The 11099-nt window shown below is 36.4% G+C and overlaps 2 long non-coding RNA genes across 2 annotated transcripts; both read right to left on the bottom strand.

The window, feature by feature from the left end:
• Window positions 1-243: 243 nt before the first annotated feature.
• On the bottom strand, window positions 244-3261 carry LOC131702011 (uncharacterized). Its single transcript, XR_009309242.1, has 4 exons — window positions 3083-3261; window positions 1662-1834; window positions 1135-1349; window positions 244-484 (listed from the first exon to the last, which is right to left on the bottom strand). It is a non-coding gene; the product is annotated as an uncharacterized LOC131702011 (long non-coding RNA).
• Window positions 3262-4144: 883 nt separating this feature from the next.
• On the bottom strand, window positions 4145-5763 carry LOC131701948 (uncharacterized). The gene is made up of 5 exons (XR_009309183.1): window positions 5580-5763; window positions 5148-5310; window positions 4993-5072; window positions 4570-4779; window positions 4145-4221 (listed from the first exon to the last, which is right to left on the bottom strand). It is a non-coding gene; the product is annotated as an uncharacterized LOC131701948 (long non-coding RNA).
• Window positions 5764-11099: the final 5336 nt, after the last annotated feature.

Genomic DNA, 11099 nt, shown 5'->3' with positions numbered 1-11099 from the left:
CTGAAAAGAAAAAGATGCAGTATCTGATGTTCATTTCCAATGTATGCCTAAGGACCTACTGAATTTGAGGACAATTTGACCAATTAACTAGGAGTGGTTTGATTGACCTCTTGAAGGATTTGGAATCAAAGCTTAATAAGGCAGTAGTTCGAATACCACCACAAATGTTAGGTCCTTAGTTACCACAATAAAACAAGTCATGTTGTGATTTTTTAGTACATACATAAATTTACTCATGTGTCTTTTATGCCTGCCCAAACCCTGGAGAATTCTGAATGGCAAAGTCCATGTTCTCTTTAAAGTCCTCATATTCCTTGTGAACTGTTGGTAAACGCAAAACATTAGCACATGTGTTTGCAGTTGGGAAAAGGTCGCTGCTGTAAATAAATTCAATGGATGGCTTAGTTTCCCATCCTAGAGCTGGAGGATAAGTGCCTGTGGCAAAAGCTAGAATTTCTCCAAGTGAAACTCCGGTTTCCTCTTCCTGGGGAAAAAAAAGTAATTGGTAAGATACTAAGTGACGGTCTAAAAGGTTCCAAAAGTTTAACATTAACAGAATGGAAAACCATTTAACTTGGTTACAATGCATATCGTTGCAATGTTTTCTGTAAAAATAAACACTGTTTTAGTTACACTTCTGAATAACGGGCAAAAATCCTAATGAATTCCTACATGTGTAAACCCTAACTCGAACCCTAGTCTGTAATCCTATCCCTAACCCTGACGATAACCCTAACCTTAACCCTTTCACATGTGATCAACATCAGAAGTCAGAGGAAGTGCAGAAGGTATTCAGGTGCTCATCCTTAGGTTGTTCTGTAGGAATTTGTGCACATTAAAAAGTGTGATCCAATATTTTATGTAAATATTTGCTAAAATATTATAAGGCTACATACAGGATTATTCAGTTATAAAAATACTATGTTACATGTACAATATTATAATACAATAGTTGTCAATGCATACAACCTGGACACTAATGCAATGATAACACTTGTGATTTCTGGGAATTGGAAATCTGACAAATCTGCTGGTTTGGGACAATAAAATAATGACTATCATCCCAAAAATAGCCTGATACAATGAATAAGCCACCTCTATTTACTGTTTGTATAAAATTAGGACAATACAAACCCTGTGCATCTATCAGATAATCTCGCCACCATCCTGTGACTTTTGACTGCGTCTGCCTTTTGTTGCTTCCCTGACTCTCCAGAACGATAGAGAACATCTGATCAATTTCTTGAGAGGTAAGTTTGGTCTCTGTGTGGCAGAAGGCAGGTTGAAATGCTTGAGGAAACTTCCGGATTGCATCTAACACATCCAGGGTAGAGAGACCCAACTTGAACCTGTAAATAATAATAACAATACATTTTATATATATATATATATATATATATATATATATATATATATATATATATATATATAAATCACTCTATAAATCACTTTATATTTCATCTAAATCTCTTTAAAAGTCCAGCTTTAAAACCAACGCAGTTTGGAATGTAGGTTTAATGTTTAACTTTCTTCAAAATTGAAAAATAGCATAGTTTAAAAACACTTTCAGAGATTGATGTAGAATCAACTAATAAATGCAGTGCAACAAAACCACATTTAAAATAGAACACTTTACATTGTCTGAACACCTACATGCATACCTTTCAAATGCACTGCTTGTTCACCCAAAGAAATACCAGTTTGTAGCTTCTTTCACAAGCTGTTTATGACCTTCTAGAGAAGTCACATGACGCAAACACCCTGCTAAACTGAGGAAATCCTGTGACATCAAGACTACATCCACTGCTGCTTCTAAACTCTGCGCATCAGCAATCTGAAATACAAATTTAGCATTTCTCAATTTGTGTTATACTGATACTAGTCTGGATTTGATAATACAGTACGCCCTCGCTATAACAAACCTGTTGGGGTCAAAGCCTTTTGTTCGTTATATCGAGGGGTTCGTTATAGCAAAAGGACAATCAAAATGAATGATAAACTGTTGGAGTAAATTAATGAGATGAGATTATGAATACAAGTAGAATTACACGTACCTATTCGTCTCAAGTATGCAGTATTCTGCCTTTGCTTTATTCTGTTTGTTAAAGAATTGAAACGCAGTACAGAAAGCACAAATCCTGAATTGAAGCTTAACATTTATTCAAAATCAATCTGACATGAATCGTTTCAAAGTGCACCAAATCTTAATCCAACAAGCAAGAATCCCAAACTGAGCTTTTGACTACGTTACTACTTTTTTTTAACAATCAATATAGTTTCCAGCTTTGTTGCAACATAATGATTTTCATTTTATTATTATTATTATTATTATTATTATTATTATTATTATTATTATTTATTTCTTAGCAGACGCCGTTATCCAGGCCAACTTACAATCGTAAGCAAATACATTTCAAGAATCACAGTACAAGTAATACAATAAGAGCAAGATAAATACAATGACTTTGGTTCAAGAAAGTACAAGTGTGACAAAATACGATTCAAGATTTTGGATCTATAGTTACACAGCGCGCTTTTTATTAAGATAAAAGAGTTGACTTCACTGCAGAGGTGGCATCCTGTGCATACAAACCGGTATGTTGACAGTATGTGTTTATATGATCTTTTTTTTAATTTTTAATTTTTGGTCCAGGGACCAGGTTTGTTATAGCCAAAGGTTCATTATAATGAAGGGTGTTATAGCGAGGGTGTGCTGTATATGCAAGGGATTTCTAAACTGTAAGACTTATCACCTATCACAACTTTTTAGTTTCATTAATTTAATTAACTTTAATGTATTTTTTTTGTTTAAGGTAAATATGAACAATTTTCTCCAGCTGTGAAGTAGATAACAGACTACTGTATACCAGTCATTCTGCTATGTTGTCATCAGTTTTCCATGACTAATCCATGGCTTCAAACTAAGTTTGCAGGTTTTGCTCAATATGTAGGAACCTTTTTGAACTTCATTGTGTTAAAGAATATAAAAATAAAACATTTTAATTGATAGAATCAACTTGACAATTCTATATGTTTATTAGTATTTTTAACAGAACACCTACATTTTAATAAACATACTTACTTTCTCCAGTTTTGACTTTAAATCTTCATCTGGAATTTTCTGGAAATCACAGGTCACATTTTCTGGTCCTCTCACTAGTGCATCATATAATTCAGTTGCCAGAAATCGGGGAGGTGGTCCACCATGTACAAGGCTCACAGCAATAGCTCTTCCGGCAATGAAGTAGTCATCTGATCTCACAGCTGGGAAAAGATTAGCTTTTGTCAAATGTTGTTTGTTCAGACTTAAAAATACATATTTACCCCAAACAATTTCAATGATGAAATGATTCTGCTCAGGAATCCAGGTTTCTCAAGCTTCAGGTCTAGGACATATTGCACTGATGAAGCAGAAAAGCAAATTTATTAAGTACACATATGTAGAATTGAAAAAAAAAAAAGTTTGATTAACAAGTAACATACTAACTTGCTACATGATTTCTGTACATGCTAATACTTATGTAATGTATAATACAGGTACCAAACTAAATATTAGTGAACATACCATTCTAATATGTTGTTAGGGCACTGTGTATCACCTGTCCTGTAGTAGTTAATAGTTTAGTATCTTGTAGGCTTTTTTACATTACATGTACAAAACAATATACATTTCCGTTGTTACTGTTTGTTTCATAAATAAAATACAAATACCTGAACTATTTAAACATAGATGTTTTTGATTTTCTGGTCCTATAAATAGACAGCTGGTCTGCAGGTGCTTCATTAGAAGTCGTAAGAACTCTCTGCGAGGCCCACCAATGTCAACTGCACCTTCAGAATGGCCCACATCATCAGTAAATTTCACAGATATTCTTTTGGTTGGGGAATATGTATTTCTTCGGAATCCATGCAGTGCACCTTCCCACACAGTAGATCTGTTAATATTAAAAATACTGATTTCCTCGTCATTTATTGCTTTAGCTAGATTACCGAGGATGTCTTCAAGAAGGAAACTGAAAAGATAAATGTTCACATAGAGAAAATAAAGTAAAATCCTTCCAACTAAAAAATAATAATAATTAAATAAGATAGTAAAACTCTTACTGAAACCTTCAGAACCACATTTATCCATCATGTGATGGTTCAATAAGATTGTCATCCAAAAGAATGGAAGCTTCAGAGTTGTCATCTTGAGTTAAATCCAATATGTTGATATACTGACTGCACAAGAGAAGCACTGAAACTAAAAATGATGTAATACTACAAATGTCAAACAATCAGAATATTAAACAATATATTTATATCATTTCATAGCAAGTCATGGGTCAAGTTAACCTATTTTTATGAATTATGGCGCAGAAAATTTTAAACTAAGCAGAAATGGATTTTATAAGTTTCTTTCTATAGTAGCTATGCTGACATGTTTTTTGCTACATTTATCAGAAGGGTCTTCATTTTAACCTTCTGCATTGTTAAATACATTTTTCAACAATTTCACTTGAAGCACCTTAAAATACTTTTTCAATTTAAGCACAGTTTTATTTAAATGCTGCAAACAGCAATACGTACTGATATGGGTCACTGGATTTACTTTCTTCTGCAGTGGCTGTGCAGCTGGAATGTAGGTTTGGAGGTGTCCGAGTTTGTGTCATCAACTGAAGTTGTGAAACAGAACAGACTACTTCGTAATTCCCTAAATCAGAGAACGGTGTGCTGCATATAACATCAGTGTTTGTCAGCTGAAGGGTTGGTATCTCTTGGTGCAGTTCTTCACCCGTTCTGCTCACAAGAAAAAAACAAATGTATCTTAATATAACTTTAATGTGATTTTTACATTGATTCTGACTTGACAGCAAATAGTAATTCATAAAAAAAACAAAAAAAGGAAATCACTAAAATGCAAATATTACATTCCACATAAATGTATATTTCAAAATGTGTTTTAACAAGCCTTTATTAAAATTACATTTCATATTTTGTAAGGAAACTTACTGGTGTACTTCACAATGTGACTCGTCATTTAAAGGCTTCTATGATTCATCTTGAAAGTCACTGGCATAAGCATTTGTGATCTGAAACATATAAAAAATTAGTGAATTACTTTGACAGACTCTAATTACTTTAATGAATGCAATATCAAAACATACCTTGTTTGTGTCACCATGTGGCATCTGAAGCAGCATCTTGTTTGGTCTAAGATACAAGGCTTTAGATGCAAATACTTTGTGAATTAAAAATCCACTCAGAGTTTGGCCAGCAACCAGGTTAGGCTTTACCACTTTATTATGAAGTCCCATTAGAATTTCAAATCTGCATTTAAGATACAAAGCTATATTAGAAACAAATACAATTTATATTTGTAGAAACATATTTTAAGACATTAATAACAAAGTGTACATATATGCTGAAAATAGTAAGGTTTTCAATGTAATAATCCCTTCATTGTATAGCACTGCAACATATTGTTCTTCTAATAAATCTATAAATGTATAACTTCATGTTCCTATTTTTTTTTAAAGAAAATACACACTTAACATTCAATGAAAACAAAGACTTTATGCAAACATATACACACTCACTGTGTGGTGGAATCAATTTTATCTTGAAAAACCATTTGGAGATGTTCCATTATGGTCTTGGCATCCCAGTCTTTTTGAAACTCCACTGCGTTCTTGACATGACCATTATCAAACAGCCATCGCTTCGTTCCCCGTCGAGGAACCAATTCAGCTGTAGGATCTGGGAGTAACACTACCTCCTTTGTGAAAGTGTTAGGACCACATATCCCTCTTTTTAAGTTTCTATGATAGGAAAAATTAGGGGAAATACATACATTATATATATATATATATATATATATATATATATATATATATATATATATATATATATATATATAGCTCAAAGAGCCAGCTGCCCAACATTTCGATATGTTGTACATATAAATTAACAATATTATGACTATGGTTACATACATATCCTTTTTTAACTTCATTTTATTCATAATAAAATTGTTAGTATTCTTACTTATAGTAGCTGTAACAAAAATAACTTTTGAGGCTTTATTAGATCTTTGAATACAAGGTGACAACTGTGACAAAACACCAAGAACTAAACATGTTGTTTGATGGTGATGCCAAAGGTTAATATTCATACCATAATAAAAACTCCATGTCAATATGTCATGGCTCTGTACTACTACTAACTGTACAAAAGGCCTACATTTTAAGTTTAAAATGTATGGCCTATGGCAGGGATAAATTATTAGAATTATACTCAAAAGCAGAGTCACTAATTCATTCAATAACATTTATTATTATTATAATTATTATTTCTATTATTATTAATAAGACAAACCATTCACTCAAACATATTGTTACTCAAAAGCCATCCTTGATGATTGATTAAACAATGAATTGTGCTACTGCCATCAATTAATGAATATACCATCAAACAGGGTTTTATCTATATATACATTTTGCATCCATTATTTTTGATGAATTGGGCGGAAAAAAGAACCTTTTTGCAGACAGTCTTGAGGAAATCCGTGAATTCTGCGACATGTTTAATCTCGCAGTAAAAAGAGGTGCGTTAGCAAGAATTCTGCGCCGAAAAATTCTCCTAACTTCACTGTCAACTGGGGACTCCACATGGTGCTCAGATTCTGCGCTTTAATTTAGTTGAGTTACGCTGTCTGATGGCGAGTTTGTCTGTTGTAATGCCTCATCCACAGCTCTGAGGACAGTAGGGCTGCTAAGAACTGATGAAATAAGATTTCTGCAAATACTTATGTTCCGCCGATCCTCCATGACACAGAACCTGAAACACAAAACACAACTAATAACTGCGATTTCGACCAATTCTTTGAAAGTTTATTATTTTTCTCCTAGAGAAAATGGTCAATAGGGGCCGGGCTCGTACTCAAAGGATGTACAAATCGTTATTAGGCCTACGGCCACTTTTCTTTTTTAAAGGAATACAAATACTAAAATAAGTCACGGTGCATACGGGTTATAGATGCTGTTTATGTATAAATCGTCGTTCATTAATTTGACGATTTAATTTTGGTTCAAATTAATATTAATTTCACTTTGTGACCAAAATCGTTTAAACCTCAACATTTCAAATCGCATTATTATTTTACAAACTGAAAATACATGTCAAGAGTATACGGTCCTTTATTAACTATTGATAGTAGGGTATATTAATTACGAAAACGGTTTACAAAATTCTAAACTACATTGATCAAATAATACACCTACCTCTCCCTCGTTCAGTCTCCACGTGGACAGCACCAGTCCAATACTGTTGCCGCATTGATTTTCATTTTACTACTGCCCCGCCCACTTAGGTCACATGAACAACCAATATAGTACGCACGCAAACCGATATAGTACACACACAAACCAATATAGTATGCACGCAAACCGATATAGTACACACACAAACCAATATAGTACACACACAAACCAATATAGTACACACACAAACCAATATAGTACACACACAAACCAATATAGTACACACACAAACCAATATAGTACGCACACAAACCGATATAGTACGCACATAAACCAATATAGTACACAAGCAAACCAATATTAGGGTTACCATATGGCTCCAGATTAAACGGACGCTTTGAGACAGACCGGAATTTCAAAATTCCCCCTAAATTGAAAGTAATTCACGTATAAATGAGCTCCACCTTTGCTGAGATTAATCCTGCTGTGGTGGAATTGCTTGGGCGCAGCAAACAAGTCACACGGATCAGCTGCTTCTGATCAGATCTTAATGAACGAATAGCTAATTTATTGATAGAGCAACGAGATGATGATGCGATTGTATTTGCAGAATAATATGGGCGATTGAATTTTAACAAACAGAAAAAATAGCGACTGGCTGCAATTCATTCTTGGTATAATACAATTATTTGACGCGCATGCGGGTATTGAAGCACCATTATTAATGTAGCTAAGGATGGTTCATTTACACCTTCATTTATTTCAATTTAGGGGCAAATTTGAAATCCCGTTCTGTCTCACAGCGTCTGGTTAATCTGGAGCCACATGGTAATCCTAACCGATATAGTACACACACAAACCGATATAGTACACACACAAACCAATATAGTACGCACACAAACCGATATAGTACACACACAAACCAATATAGTACGCACACAAACCAATATAGTACACAAGCAAACCAATATAGTACGCAAGCAAACCGATATAGTACACACACAAAGCAATGTACTACATACACAGAGTAGATGAATTATGGCCTGTTTGGCCCCTCATAGTTTTATGTGAATCACTGATGTATGCCTCGTAGACATTCATTTGTTTTTGGTTTTGTAAAATGTATGTTGTATTTACTGCTGCCTGTTCTGTGGTCATCTTGCCAGGACACCCTTGTAAAGAGGTTTCGGTCTCAATGGTTAAAGAATGAATAAATAAATAAAATAAATAAATACACAGCTTCCTCTGCCTATGCTGTCTGCTTTACAACAGCAATCAGTCGGTGGAATTCTGGGGTCATTTTTGCCGGCGCAGAATCCTTGTCAGACCTTTGTGAATGGCTCATGAATGTATGGCAGCTTATTATCTGTGTTTAACATGCTGCTTTGCACACGTAAACATAATTCATTCAATGCAAATGAGGCGGCGGCGCTCTTCCGCCCCTTTCATTTTGCATTCGCTAAATCCTTGTTTTCCGCACGGAAATGGGAATAGTAAATAGGACTGGGACAGAACTGCACACGGTAATCATGCTTTGCTTACAGTAAATGCTTCGTAAATGAGGCCCGCTATATTGCAAGATTTGGCTCCTCCTAATTCTCTCAGAACAATATTATTTCATGGCCCCAGCCTCCTCTTACATATTTGTACATATTTAAATTTGGACATCAGGTTTTTGTTTTATAAAGGCCAATTTGGGTTCTTTAGAATGTTTTAAAATAATCTGGGTTTGACACAGAAAATATGAGAATTCATAGAAAATTAAAACTTGCTCTTAAATCCTTGAAAGGTATGGGCCCAACTTTCATTGAACCAAATTTAACACAAATTGAATCTTATCTTCTCAACAGAACCGCCGAGATTTCAGACTACATACAACCGCCACACCCATAAAATGTGCGGCTCCATTTTAAAACGGCTTCGATATGAAAATGAAAAACAACCAATCGGATACATTTTCAGAGCAGAAACACTGTATTTACATTGAAAATTAAAAACAAAAATCTTATTTTTTTCAAAAAGAACACATATACATAAACATGAAAAACTGTAATAAAATAAACTTTATGCAATAAACTTCTGTGTAAACAGGTATAGAAAGCTGTATGCACATATACAATTATAAAACATAAATAACTAGTTATAAAAATAGCATAAAACAAAAATATAACAAAACTTATGCAACGTGAAAGCGCCTTGAGTGAAACAGAGTTCAAAGGCTCTGACTGTCTGTTCAGAGTTCTATTACAGCTTTCTAAGTATAATCTACACAGAAAACATGCTTTTCACCTGTACCAGTGCATTTGCCACAGACTGCCTTTTCACAACGGGCGCAGACATCAAAAGTTCTGTTTTTATTGCATTTAGCAACCTGGCATTGTCTTTTATTTCGTGTGCCAGTGGGCGCAGCGCTGGCTGAAGGTTGAGGGGCATTTGTCAGCCGGCTTTCGTGTCTTATCAAAATGTTTCTGTCTTAGCTCCAGGGCTAGCTGCAAAAAGAAGTCCCTCCGAGTGATTGTGTTGCCGGTGCCCTCCTTGTACAAAACTAAAACATTGATGTCTGCCAGGTCCAAAACATTATAAAAAACAGACACAGGCCACCTGTGAGTACCATCTTTGACAGAATACAGCTGTGCCATTTGATCCAGTATATCCACACCGTAATTCATTGCGTTGTAAAATGCAACAGTCTCTGGCTTTTGTTTAGCGTCAGTCCTGATGGTCACTGATTTGTGCAGAGCGCTTAGAATAAGCACATTTTTTATTTTTTTTACACCTGTACACACTCAGGGTGGCACAGTCGTTCTGCCTGAGGAGTGGAGTGGAGTGGAGTGCAGGGGGGCTCCCACGGCTTGAGGAGTGGAGTGGAGTCCAGGGGGGCTTGTACGGCTTGAGGAGTGGAGTGGAGTGCAGGGGGGCTCGCACGGCTTGAGGAGTGTAGTGGAATGCAGGGGGGCTAGCACGGCTTGAGGAGTGGAGTGGAGTGCAGGGGGCCTCGCACGACTTGAGGAGTGGAGTGTAGTGGAATGCAGGGGGGCTAGCACGGCTTGAGGAGTGGAGTGGAGTGCAGGGGGGCTCGCACAGCTTGAGGAGTGGAGTGTAGTGGAGTGCAGGGGGGCTCGCACGGCTTGAGGAGTGTAGTGGAGTGCAGGGGGGCTCCCACGGCTTGAGGAGTGGAGTGGAGTGCAGGGGGGCTCGCACGGCTTGAGGAGTGGAGTGCAGGGGGGCTCGCACGGCTTGAGCAGTGGAGTGGAGTGCAGGGGGGCTCGCACGGCTTGAGGAGTGGAGTGGAGTGCAGGGGGGCTCGCTCGGCTTGAGGAGTGGAGTGCAGGGGGGCTCGCACGGCTTGAGCAGTGGAGTGGAGTGCAGGGGGGCTCGCACGGCTTGAGGAGTGGAGTGGAGTCCAGGGGGGCTCGTACAGCTTGAGGAGCTGGTGGTGGTAACTCTCGTCTTGCCAAGGTGTCCCTACCAAGGTGTTTTTTTTTCTTCAACTCCCTGGCCAAATGGAGAGAAGTAAAACAATTGTCAGTGGTGACATTTCGTCCTTTGCCCAAGTACAGCTCCATCAGCCTCAGCACAACACTGTCTCCCTACACCTAATACAAAAGAATTAGCATACATGATCTAGAGGTGACTGATCAAGGCATTGATCACAACACCTGGGTTTGCAACGTTCTCAAGTTTGAATTACAAAGGACAGTTACAAATTTGCTCAGCTGACGAGAAAAAAAGTAATGTAGCTATATCACACTGTATTGTGATTCAATGTGTATATTTTGTGACAACTGCTAATAATAATAATAATAATAATAATAATAATAATAATAATAATAATAATATGATGTGTAGAATGACTTT

This window comes from Acipenser ruthenus, chromosome 28 (genome assembly GCF_902713425.1).
Source record: "Acipenser ruthenus chromosome 28, fAciRut3.2 maternal haplotype, whole genome shotgun sequence".
In the NCBI taxonomy this organism is placed as follows: Eukaryota; Metazoa; Chordata; class Actinopteri; order Acipenseriformes; family Acipenseridae; genus Acipenser; species Acipenser ruthenus.
Note: the sequence above shows the minus strand (reverse complement) of the source record. Positions and strands in the feature narration are given on the sequence as shown.